The sequence below is a fragment of the Rhinolophus ferrumequinum genome, chromosome 24 (genome assembly GCF_004115265.2).
Source record: "Rhinolophus ferrumequinum isolate MPI-CBG mRhiFer1 chromosome 24, mRhiFer1_v1.p, whole genome shotgun sequence".
NCBI lineage: Eukaryota > Metazoa > Chordata > Mammalia > Chiroptera > Rhinolophidae > Rhinolophus > Rhinolophus ferrumequinum.
The window spans coordinates 835,421-847,571 of record NC_046307.1 but is presented as its reverse complement, the minus strand read 5'-3'; the positions used below and the strand labels follow the sequence as shown (position 1 = coordinate 847,571).

At 36.8% G+C, this 12,151-nt stretch overlaps 1 pseudogene; it reads right to left on the bottom strand.

Annotated features, from left to right (window-relative positions):
- Nucleotides 1-63: 63 nt before the first annotated feature.
- LOC117017153 (uncharacterized) lies at nt 64-164 on the bottom strand (annotated as a pseudogene).
- Nucleotides 165-12,151: the final 11,987 nt, after the last annotated feature.

Here is a 12,151-nt window from a genome sequence, read left to right as displayed (position 1 = left end):
GGAGAATGAACTGTCATGTATAACTGTTCAGAAGCAGAGGCTAACTAGATAGATAATACTCTGTCTGGCCTATCTCTTTTCAGTGTTGTTGTTTTTCTCCCCTCAGGGGCCATGCTAATCTTCTCTGTATCATTCCAAGTTTAATATTTGTGCTACTGAAGCAAGCATCCTTCAGTGTTTTGAGTATTAATTTCTCAATCACTTATTTACTCATTCAAATTTTTGAAGACAAATACTGAATGTTAGGTGCACTGCTAGTTGCTAAGTATAGGAAGCAAACTAGAAAGAAATGACACACCCATATTGATCTCATTACCATTAGAAAGATAGACTCTGAAAACTATAAGATTATCATGGAAATGAAATTTGGATGAGATCCATGAAAGAAAAACAAAGAGGGAGTTATACAATTGAATATTACAGAGCTAACTGAAGATTTCATGAGTAAGTGGCACTCAATCTGTGACCTCAGTAAAGTTCAGGAGTAGTCCTGGAAAACTACAAAGGAGGGGCTGGATAAGAAGAAGGAAGTTTCTAGGAGAAGTCTGTGCTTAAGGCAATGTAGCCAAGATATCAGCTGGAGTTCTACCCTAACATTCAAAATCTGGGTGATATGGGATGTACCCCTCGTATTATACACCCTGCTATTTTTCAAGCTTCCCTAAATCCCTACAAATCCTTGAAGACTTCCTTTCTTAAATTTACTATGGCCTCTTTGCTGGATCTTTATTAATTCCTCACGAGATTAGAACACAAAAAAATATTTTCCGAGTGGGGATAACTCATATATGACAGAGCATACACTTGATTCTTCCTGATCACTCTTTCTTCTTCAGGTTGATCCTTCCATATCTTCCCAAGAATACTATATTTCTTTTCATATTATGAGCAAGAATATGCCTTTCTGAGGTATTCTACACTGGCAAACATCCAGACCTAGAAAGATCCAGTTTACAAGCTAAGTTATTAGAATATGTTTACAAATATAGACTGTTTTCTCTTAAGAGGAATTGTAGTGTCATGATCAGTTGCCCAAGTTCCTGTGTATGTTATAAAAATAAAAATAATGCTGCACTAATTTGTGTTGTGGATTTTAAGTAATTATTTCAAGCCCTTCTAAAACCATACTGGATAAATTATTTGTAGAGTGTGTATGGCCTAAAATCATCAAAAGTTTATATTGGACCTTTATTTTCTAGTCAACTAGGCTTTTGCAAAAATAAGACAAATGTAAGTAAGAAATTCATGTTTCTTCTGTCACCATTCAGAGTCAAACATTTCATCCATTAATCAGTTCACTTATCAAACATGTATTAAGTCTGTTCGGAGCACTGGGGGCAAGTTTCTTGGAATCATATAAATTACATATTAGAAAGAGAAGCAATTAAATGATCAATAACAATAAAGTAACATAACTGTTAGAGTAGAAAAGTCATAAGGCTGATGGAGCACATACACAGCAGGATTACTCGTCTCCCCTTTTTAGAGATATGAGCATTATGAGTGCTATAAACGTTTTTGCTAAATGAATAAGAGTCAGGAAGATTTTATATGTATTATATACCAGGGATGCCAAAAAAATGTCTACAAGTGGAAACTTTGGTCAACGTTGCTCAAGCAGTAGTTCGCCATAATCAGAAGTGTCTGGACACTGATAGTAGCCACTTTGAGCACCTTTTACAATTGCAGAAGTCAAACGTGACTTGTATTTATCTTTTGTTATCGGTGTATATTATTACAAGTTTAATAGTTTTTTCCTTTCTTAAAATGTGTATACATTTCTTTAGCACCCTCTGTGTGTGTGTGTGTGTGTATATATGATATATAAATATATAATATATATAAATATCTATATATAATATATAATTATATGTGTGTGTATATATATATATAGATATATATATATACATGTGTGTATATATGTATATATATGGGGAGAGAGAGACAGAACAGCATTTTTTTAGTTAAATTTTTTTTTATTAAAGTTTATTGGGGTGACAATTGTTAGTAAAGTTACATAGATTTCAGGTGTACAATTCTGTATTGCATCATCTATAAATCCCATTGTGTGTTCACCACCCAGAGTCAGTTCTCCTTCCATCACCATATATTTGATCCCCTTTACCCTCATCTACCTCCCCCCTCCCCCCTTACCCGCTGGTAACCACTAGACTATTGTCTGTGTCTATGAGTTCTTGTTTCTTATTTGTTTGTCTTGTTCTTTGTTGTTTTTGGTTTATATATAAATTTATTTAAAAAAAATTTTCATTAAAAATATAGCTAACATACAATATTATATGAGTTTCAGGGGTACACCATAGTTTTCAAAATTTACATGTATATACTTAAAGAAGTGATCACCATGAGTCCAGCAACCATCTGACAACATACTACACTATCACAATGTTACTGACTATATTCCCCATGCTGTACATTACATTGCCATGACTTGTTTTTTTTATACCTGAAAATTTGGACTATTTATTACCCTTCTTCCCCCCCCCCTTTTAATTTTCAATTACAGTTGACATTCAGTATTATTTTGTATTAATTTCAGGGGTACAGCATAGTGGTTAGACATTTAAATAATTTAAGAAGTGATCCCCCTGACTAGTCTAGTACCCACCTGCACTATACATAGTTATTGCCATAATATTGACTATGAGAATGGCATTTTCTAACGACTGGAATAAATATGAACATGTTGAAGGAATTTAAAAAAAAGTGGCTTCTCTGGATTAAAGATTCTGAGGTGAGATGATAAGATTTAAAACCTGTAAAATAATCTTGTCAAGATGGCAGAGTATGTAAATGCTGTGCTTAACTTCTCACATGACCACATCAAAATTACAACTACAAAACAGCCAGAATTGCCTGAAATCTTACTGAACAAAAGCCCTACAACTAAGGACAACAGAAGAAACCACCTTGAGACTGCTAGGAGGGTCAGAGACATGGAATGGGCTGGTCTCACACCCGTATGTGACTATTAAAAATTGGGAGGGATATCTCCGCTGCAGACGTCCTCCCCATAGGAGCAAGGGGTCCCAGCCCCACACCAGACTTCCTAGCCCAGGGTTCCAGCACCGGGGAGAGAAGTCCCCATAACTTCTGGCTGTGAAAACTAGCAGAAATTGTGGCTGAGTGAGTTGGAGGGTGGCCAGAGTTCCTGGTGTGCCTCTTAAATGGAACGTGCTTACTCACTAATGGACTCACTCGCTCTGAGCTCCAGCTCTGGAACAGCAGCTTGAAAGGTGCCAGAAACATTCAGGGAGGAACTAAATTGTCTGTCTTCAGAGTGAGAGTTGGAGGGGAAACTTACTTTTAGACAGAAGTGCTGGTAGAAATCATTGTTTTCTTGTTTAGCCCTTATCTTGGCATACAGACGCAGGTGGCTGCCATATCTGTGTCTCAATCAACCTGGTTAAGACATTTGTTGGTGCCAATCTGGTGATTCCCTGAGACCCTGCCCCATCCAAATTCCAGTGGCTTTTGCATACAAATGACCTGTCTTGGCGCATACTGTGGACTTTCTAAAAAATCTCTCAAAGGTTCACAAAATCCAAACAAAGAGCATCTGGATTCAGAGTGTCCCATACCTCTGGCTGAGCAGCCCCAAAGCCCGGCAATGGTGGCAATTGCCCCAGTTTGCAGCTTGGTCTCTTGAGGCAACTTTAAGCCCAGCACAGGTAGGGGCCATCCGGGGATTGCGTTTTGGTTTATGCCCCAAGTACTGCACAGGCTGAGGCTTAACTTGGCCTGCAATGAGACTCCTCCCAGGAGGCCCTGACGCTGGCACAACTGGTGGCCAACTTCGGACAGAACTGGAGTATCACCTGGCCAACTCCAAGGTCAACACACCCAAAAGTCAGACTGGGAAGGCACCAGAGCGCTGCCAAAGTGAATCCGGCTTCATAAGGTCAGCCCCAGCACAACAGCTCTCCCACTGTAGTCACACCCAGTCCTCACAAGTCCAATCAGCCTGCGGCTGAATCTCTTCCAATGACATGCAAACAGCAACCAAGGCTTAACTACAACAGGAGGGAACACACTAACCACAGAAGGGACACTCCTGGAGCACGCGGCTCTAGTGACCAGGGAGACTGTGCCAGTGAGCTCCACAGGGCACCTACTACATAAGGCCACTCTACTAAGACCAGGAGGCATAGCAGCCCTACATAGAAACAAACACAGGGAGGCAGCCAAAATGGGGAGACTAACATGTCCCAAATAAAAGAACAGAACAAAGTTCCAGAAAATGAACTAAACTAAATGGAGACAAGCAATCTACCAGATGCAGAGTTCAAAACACTGGTTACAAAAACAGAATCTTGAAAAGAGCAAGAATAAAGCAGTTAGTTACCTTCAAGGAAGCTCCCACAAGACTGTCAGCCGATTTTGCAACAGAAACTTTGCAGGCCAGAAGGAATTGACCCTAAATATTCAGTGATGAAAAGTAAGGAAAACCGAGATTACTCTACCCAGCAAAGCTATCATTTAGAATCAAAGGACAGATAAGAACCTTCCCAGACAAGACAAAGCTAACGGAGTTTTTCAACATCAAATCAGTATTACAAGAATATTAGAGAAAGTTCTTTAAGAAGAAGAAGAAAGATAAAAAAAATATGAATAATAAAAGCACAATAACTATATATGTATCAACAATTACTTTTCCTTTTCTTTTTTTTAAATTAAAGTTTATTGGGGTGACACTTGTTAGTAAAGTTGCATAGATTTCAGGTATACAATTCTGTATTACATCATCTATAAGTCACATTCTGTGTTCACCACCCAGAGTCAGTTCTCCTTCCATCACCATATATTTGATCCCCTTTACCCTCATCTACCAACCCCTCTCCCCTTACCCTCTGGTAACCACTAAACTATTGTCTGTGTCTATGAGCTTTTGTTTCTCATTTGTTTGTCTTGTTTTTTTGTTGTTTTCGGTTTATATACCACATATCAGTGAAATCATATGGGTCTCTGCTTTTTCTGTCTGTCTTATTTCGCTTAGCATTATAATCTCAAGATCCATCCATGTTGTCACAAATGGTCCTATTTCATCTTTTCTTACCGCCGAATAGTATTCCATTGTGTATATATACCACACCTTCTTTATCCATTCATCTATCGAAGGACATTTTAGTTGTTTCCATGTCTTGGCCATGGTAAACAAAGCTGCAATGAACATTGGAGTACATTTGTCTTTATGGATAAATGTTTTCAGATTTTTTGGGTAGATACCCAGGGGAAGGATTGCTGGGTCATATGGTAATTCCCTCTTTCATTTCTGATTTTGTTTATTAGTGTCTTTTCTCTTTTTATCTTAGTGAGTCTAGCCAACGGTTTGTCAATTTTATTAATCTTTTCAAAGAACCAGCTCTTTCTCACATTAATTTTTTCTATTGTACTTTTGTTCTTTATTTCATTTAGTTCTGCCCTGATTTTTATTATTTCCTTTCTTCTGCTGACCTTGGATTTCACTTGTTCTTCTTTTTCTAGTTCTTTAAGGTGTAATGTGAGGTTATTTATGTGAGATTTTTCTTGTTTCTCGAGATAGGCCTGTAATGATATAAATTTCCCTCTTAACACTGATTTCGCTGCATCCCAAAATTTTGGTAGGATGTATTTTCATTCTCATTTGTTTTATGTATCTTTTGATCTCTCCTCTTGTTTCTTCTTTGACCCGGTTGTTCTTTAAAAGTATGTTGTTTAATCTCCACGTATTTGTGGTTTTTCCTGCTTTCTTTTTGCAGTTGATATCCAATTTCAAACCCTTATGATCAGAGAATATGCTTGGTATGATTTCAATCTTCTTAAATTTGCTGAGTCTAGTTTTATGTCCCAATATATGATCTATCTTTGAAAATGTTCCACGTACTCTAGAAAAAACTGTATAGTCTCATGTTTTAGGATGAAGTGTTTTGTAAATGTCAATTATGTCTATTTCACATAATGTGTCATTTAGGGCTGCTATTTCGTTATTCATTTTCTGTTTGGATGATCTATCCATAGCTGTCAATGATGAATTTAGGTACCCTAGTATAATTGTGTTTTGGTCAATTTCTCCCTTTAGTTCTATTAGTAGTTACTTGGTATATTTCAGTGCTCCCTGATTGGGGGCATAGATATTGATAACTGTTACGTCTTCGTGTTGTATAGTCCCCTTTATCTTTACGAAATGTCCATCTTTGTCTCTTATTACCTTTTTAATCCTGAAATCTGTTTATCTGATATCAGTTTGGCCACACCTGATTTTCTCTGGATACCATTTGCTTGGAGTGTCAATTTCCACCTTTTCACTTTGAGTCTTTGTTTGTCCTTATAGCTGAGATGTGTCTCATGAAGGCAGCATATATTTGGGTTTAGTTTTTTGATCCAATCTGCTACTCTGTGCCTTTTTATTGGTGAGTTCAGTCCATTTTCATTTAGGGTGATTATTGATATGTGAGGATTTCCTATCATTCTATCTTTAGTTTTCTGGTAAGATTGTGTCTCCATTGTTTCTTTGCCTTTTTGTTGTTGTCTATTATTTCTGTGTGGTGGTATTGTATGATTTTTCCCTCTGTTTCTTCTTTTATTACATTATATGTTTCAGTTCTTGACTTTTTTTGCGTAGTTACCTTTGAGTTTATGTAAAAGAAAGTTTGATATTTAGAATATTCCATTTTCTTCAGCATGCTTACTTTCTCCATTCCCATATTCCGGTTCAGGCCTTACTCTGCCCCCTTTTATGTTTTTGTTGCCACAAATTATCCCTATTTATTCTGGTCGAATAGCCTCCTTCAGTATTTCTTGTAGTGCAGGTCTTGTGTTAGAAAATTCCCTCAGCTTCTGTATGTCTGGAAAGGTTTTTATTCCTCCTTCATATCTAAAGGATATCTTTGCTGGATATATTATTCTTGACTCATAATTTCTCTCTTTCAATGGTTTGAATATTTGGTTCCTCTCCCTCCTGCCTTGTAGAGTTTCTGCTGAAAAATCTGATGGTATTCTGTTGTAGGTTACCGTCTTCTTTTCCCTGGCTGCCTTGAGTATTCTTTCTTTGTTATTGATTTTTGACAGCTTCAGTACAATGTGACTTGGAGAAGGCCTGTTGGCGTTGAGGTAATTAGGTGTTCTATTTACTTCTTGGACTCGAGGATCCAGTTCTTTCTACAAGTTTGGGAAGTTCTCTTCGACTGTTTGTTTGAATATACTCTCTTCCCTTCTCCCTTTCTTCTCCTCCTGGTTTGCCCATTATTCTTATATTGCTTTTTCTGATGGAGTCAGAAAGTTCTTGTAGAGTCCTTTCATTTCTTTTAAGTCTCAAGTCTCTTTCTTCTTCCATTTGTATCATTTCCAGATTTCTATCTTCCATGTCTCCGATTCTTTCCTTCATCTGGTCAACTCCACTACCTATGCTGGCTATTTCTGTCATTTCTTTTACTGAGTTTTTAATCTCCAGAAATTCTATTTGGTTCTGTTTTAAAATTTCAGTCTTTTTGGTAAAATGTTCATTTTGTTCTTTGATTGTGTTTCTGAGTTCATTAAACTGCCTATCTGTTTTCTTGCATCTTGTTAAGAATTGTAATCTTGAATTCTCTGTCATTTAAGTCACATATTTCCATATCTTTAAGTTCATTTTCTGGAGACTTTTCGTTTTCTTTCTGGGCTGTCTTGTTGCCTTGGTTATTCATTGCCATTAATGATTTATTATTTCTCTTCCTAGACATCTATAGGAGTGGGTTCTGCAACAGGTTGATAGAAATGGTCTTTCTTTTGTGTTCCAGTAGGTGTTCGTAGAATGTTTTATTTTCTCTCTGACTGCAGCCTTTTACTCTTTCTCACACAGTAGTGTTATTTTTTCTCTGCATTATTCCGGCTTCTCACACAATGGGGGGATTCCCTGGAAGGCGGGCTTTTCCTCCGAACTGTTTGCCTGGGTCATACTGCGCCACCTCTGTGTGGGGATGTGGAGAGAGCTTCTGATGTTCCAAAGCTCTTCCTGCACCAGATTCAGAGCCCATGTGTTTCAGCAGCTCTGTTTACTCTTACAGGGATCCACCCAGATAGGATGTGGACAGAGGCAGGATGGGTTGTGAGTTGTGGCCCAGAGCAATAGTGGCGACCAACACCACAGCCAGTCTTGCTTCCACAGCTCCCTCCCCTTTGCCAGAACTAGTTGAGCTGTGAGTCCGTGTCTGTGGACCACAGTTCTCAGAACTGCAAATATTCTGTTCTTTTGATCTTACACTGCTACTGTTCCACTTGTAGCAGTGGGCAGGTGGAGATGGGGCAAGCTCTGGGAGGGTAAGGAGGGGGCAGCTAGGCTCAGTGCTTATTCCATTCTCTGCTCAACAGTGAGGGCTTAAACCACCATTTTCAGCCTTCTTCCCTCAGTCTTTTCTCCGAGGTATCTGCCGTGAGCGTTGTGTTCAGCTGTGTTATATGCTGTCCCCTCAGCCCTGTGGGCCATAAGCGGAGCCTTAGCAGTCTGAGTTCTTCCCTCTCCCACAGCTGCAGTAGTTCCGGAAAGCAGCGAGCTCAGAGCACCGAGCTAGGTCTGCTTCCTGTGCCCACATGGCCCCATCTCTGCAATTCTCCTTCCCTCCTTCCCACTCGCTCAATTTGGCCACCTTTAGATGATTTCAGTATTGAGCCTCTTAGTCTTGTCTGTTTGCTGTGCCATGAGTCTTTTGTGGAGTGATAGTTGTTCAATTTGTTGTAAATTCCAGGGGAGATTTTAAGAGGCTCACCTGATGCTGCCATTTTTATGATCTTTGATCAACAATTACTTTCAATGTAAATGGATTAAGTGCTCCAATCAAAAGACAGGGTGGGTGAATGCTTAAGAAACAAGACCCTTATATATGGTGCCTATGAGAGATTCACTTCAGATTGAAAGTCACAGAAACTGACAGTAAAGGGATGGAAAAAGATATTTTATGAAAATAGAAATGAAAAAAAAAGAAGTGAGGTAATAATATTTATACCAGACAAAATAGACTTTAAAACAAAGGCTATAACAAGAGACAAAGAAGGACCCAGTAGTTTTACTTCTGGGTGTTTATCTAAAAAACCCCAAAACACTACTTTGAAGGGACATAAGAATCCATGTGTTCATTGCAACATTATTTACAATAACCAAGATATGGAGGCAACCTTGATGTCCATCAGTGGATGAATGGATAAAGAAGATGTGGTATATGTATACAATGGAATATTACTTAGCCATAAAAAAGAATGAAATCTTGCCATCTGCAGCAACATGAATAGAACTAGAGGTTATTGTGTTAGAGGTTATTTTGATGGTTGTCATATGGGAGGCACGTTGGGGGACAGAGTGAAAAGGGGGAAGACATTAAAGTTCAAATTGGTAGTTATAACATTGTTATAGGCATATAAACTATAGCATAAGGAATATCACCAATAATATTGTAATAATGATGTGTTGTGTTATATGAGTGCCAAATTTATTGGGGTGATCATTTCATAAGTTATATAAATGTCTAATTAGTTGGTTTACACCTGAAACTAATATAATATTTTGTCAACCATAATTGAAAAATAAAAAAAAAAATTAAAAAAAGAAAGGAGATATGAGTTAGACATACGGAAAACAAACAATTTCTCAATTTCAAATGGCCCATGTATTATTATAGTACAAAGAACACCAGAGTCAGAAGATAAGTTTTAGGTTTTAGTCCTAATTCTTTTTATACCTAGTAGAAATATTTTGGACTCTCTTTTTTTGCTTCATTTAATAAGATAATTACATTAGAACTGCAGACTTTTCTTTCATCTCAATCATTATACATTGATGGTTCATGAGCTAGTAAAATATGGGCAGAGTTGAGACATATTAAGATGTTAAATATATAAATTTAGTGGATTGGATATGGTGTATAAAGTTATAACAGTTACCTTAAAGATGTACCTACATCTCAATTTGGCATAATTGGATTGATGTTGACTCCATTTAGCGTCATAGGAATCACAGTCTTCAGAGAAAGGATTGAGATTTGAAAGTGTATTTGATATTTATTTTCACATAAAGATAATAGTTTGAAAGGTAGATGCATAGATCGGACCTTCAGGATAAGAATCTATATATAACTAACATAGTGATTAAAAAATGGGTTTCATTAGGGAGAGCTTATATGTGATAAGAGAAGAGGACACTGGAATGGGGTTCTATGAATTTAAAGGTTTGAGAGAGAAAGTTGACATTGTAAAAAAGACAGTAAATCTAGCATTTTCTGAAATAATTTTACTATAAAGTTTCTTTGTACTAACATGGAAAGATGCTTGTAGTTAGAACAAGTTATATGGTGCAGGAAATCTAATGTACAGGTTAAGGGAGAAAGAATCTAACAAGTATTGTTTCTATTATTATTATTGTTGCTATTATTTTGGACACGTCTCATGGTTTTTATTTCTTTTATGAAGTAGAAAATCCCAGAATAATACTAAAGAAAGAAAGGAATACTTCGCACTAAGGAAATACGTGTTGTAATTTTTCTTGGATGATCCCTAGAAGTTCATCAATTCCTCAACTAATTGTCTATTGGGAACACAAGTTTACCCCAGAAGACTTAGTACCATTAACAAAAAAATAACATTTTCATAAGCTTGCCAAATTCACCATTTCTGGTACTCTTTCTCCTTAAGTTTTCATTACCACTGAAATAGTTTTTTTCAGTATAGACTCATGAACAGTTCTACAGACTGTTCCAAAGCCAGTTGTCTTGTGGGTCAGCAGCTTGTTGGATATAGAATCACAAAGCTATAAAAACATTATATAACTTGCTTTCAGAAGATGTAAAATATTCCCTTGATTATAATAATTCAGTCTAATTTTGTCTAAATTGAGTATACTTGATCTTGAAGGGGTTTATAAAAGTTAGTGGGAGAATGTCAATTATAATTATATATTTATATACATATATATATGGTCACAGGATGTGGAGTAGAGCATAAGGAATAGAGTCAATGGAATTGTAATAGCTATATACAATGTCGGAGGGGTAGCAGATTGGGGAAGGGGGGTTATCACTTTCTGAGTGGGGTAAGTGTCTAATTATTGATTGCATTGCTTTGTACACCTGAAACTAATAAAAAATAGTTAGTGAGATAGCTATCTTTTAGTTCCTGTTACTTTTGTATTTGTTCTATCATTAAATGATGACGTTGGGCAAGACAGGAAAACAATCTAGACCTCAGCTTTTGTCTATCAAATATGGGAATGGGACAATTTTTTGTTATTCCTTGTACTTACAAGGTAATGTTATGCTATTAATTACTATAACTGATTAATATTTTTGAGATAAATTTTATTTCTAGAACAACATAATTGGTTGATCATACACAGATAGATAGTAATACATGTACTCAATTCTACATCTACACAGATCCTGAATTCCAGAGGAACACTCAAAGAAGGCTGTGTTAAGTAGTGCAAGCCTTTGAATTCTGGAGCTTTCTGACAGCTCAAACAAAGGTATAGCACACCCACACAGTTTAACAAAAATGACTGAGGGTTGAACTATTGGGCTAGACTTTATTGACAAAGAATGAAATGTTTCCTAGATTACACTCTCTATTAAGTTGATTGACATTGTGGTCTCATTTTTGTGTGAACATTTTGAGATGTAATTGTTGTTTACTGAAATTTTGAGGTTAGCAAGAATTGGAAACTGCATAGGAAGGGACTCTTAAGGATCAGTCTAGGCACTTCATGGGTCAGGTGTGCAACCTCAATCTGGATATAAATATCTGAAGGTAACTGGTTAACCTATAACCGTTAGTCTAGTATTTTTACCAATAGATATAGTAGCCACTGAGGAGCAGGACATCTGGAAAATGGACTAGGCCAGAAAAGCATCTCTCTTAAATTGGATTTATGCAAATATGTTTTAGATTATGTTTTTTCTTTTTTTCAGTCTACCCCAAAGATTTTTACAGGCAAATGGTGGAATGAACACAGGCTGGGTGGCACAAAAACAAAGGTAAGTTTGTTTTTTTTCCCCCTAATATCTGCTGTCCAGGAAAAAAACAAAGAAATAAAATATGTGATCATCGGAAATAGGAGTCCTTAAATGCATTTATTTCTTCAACAAATATTTATTGATTACCTATTATGCAACAGACACCTTACAAATTGCATAAA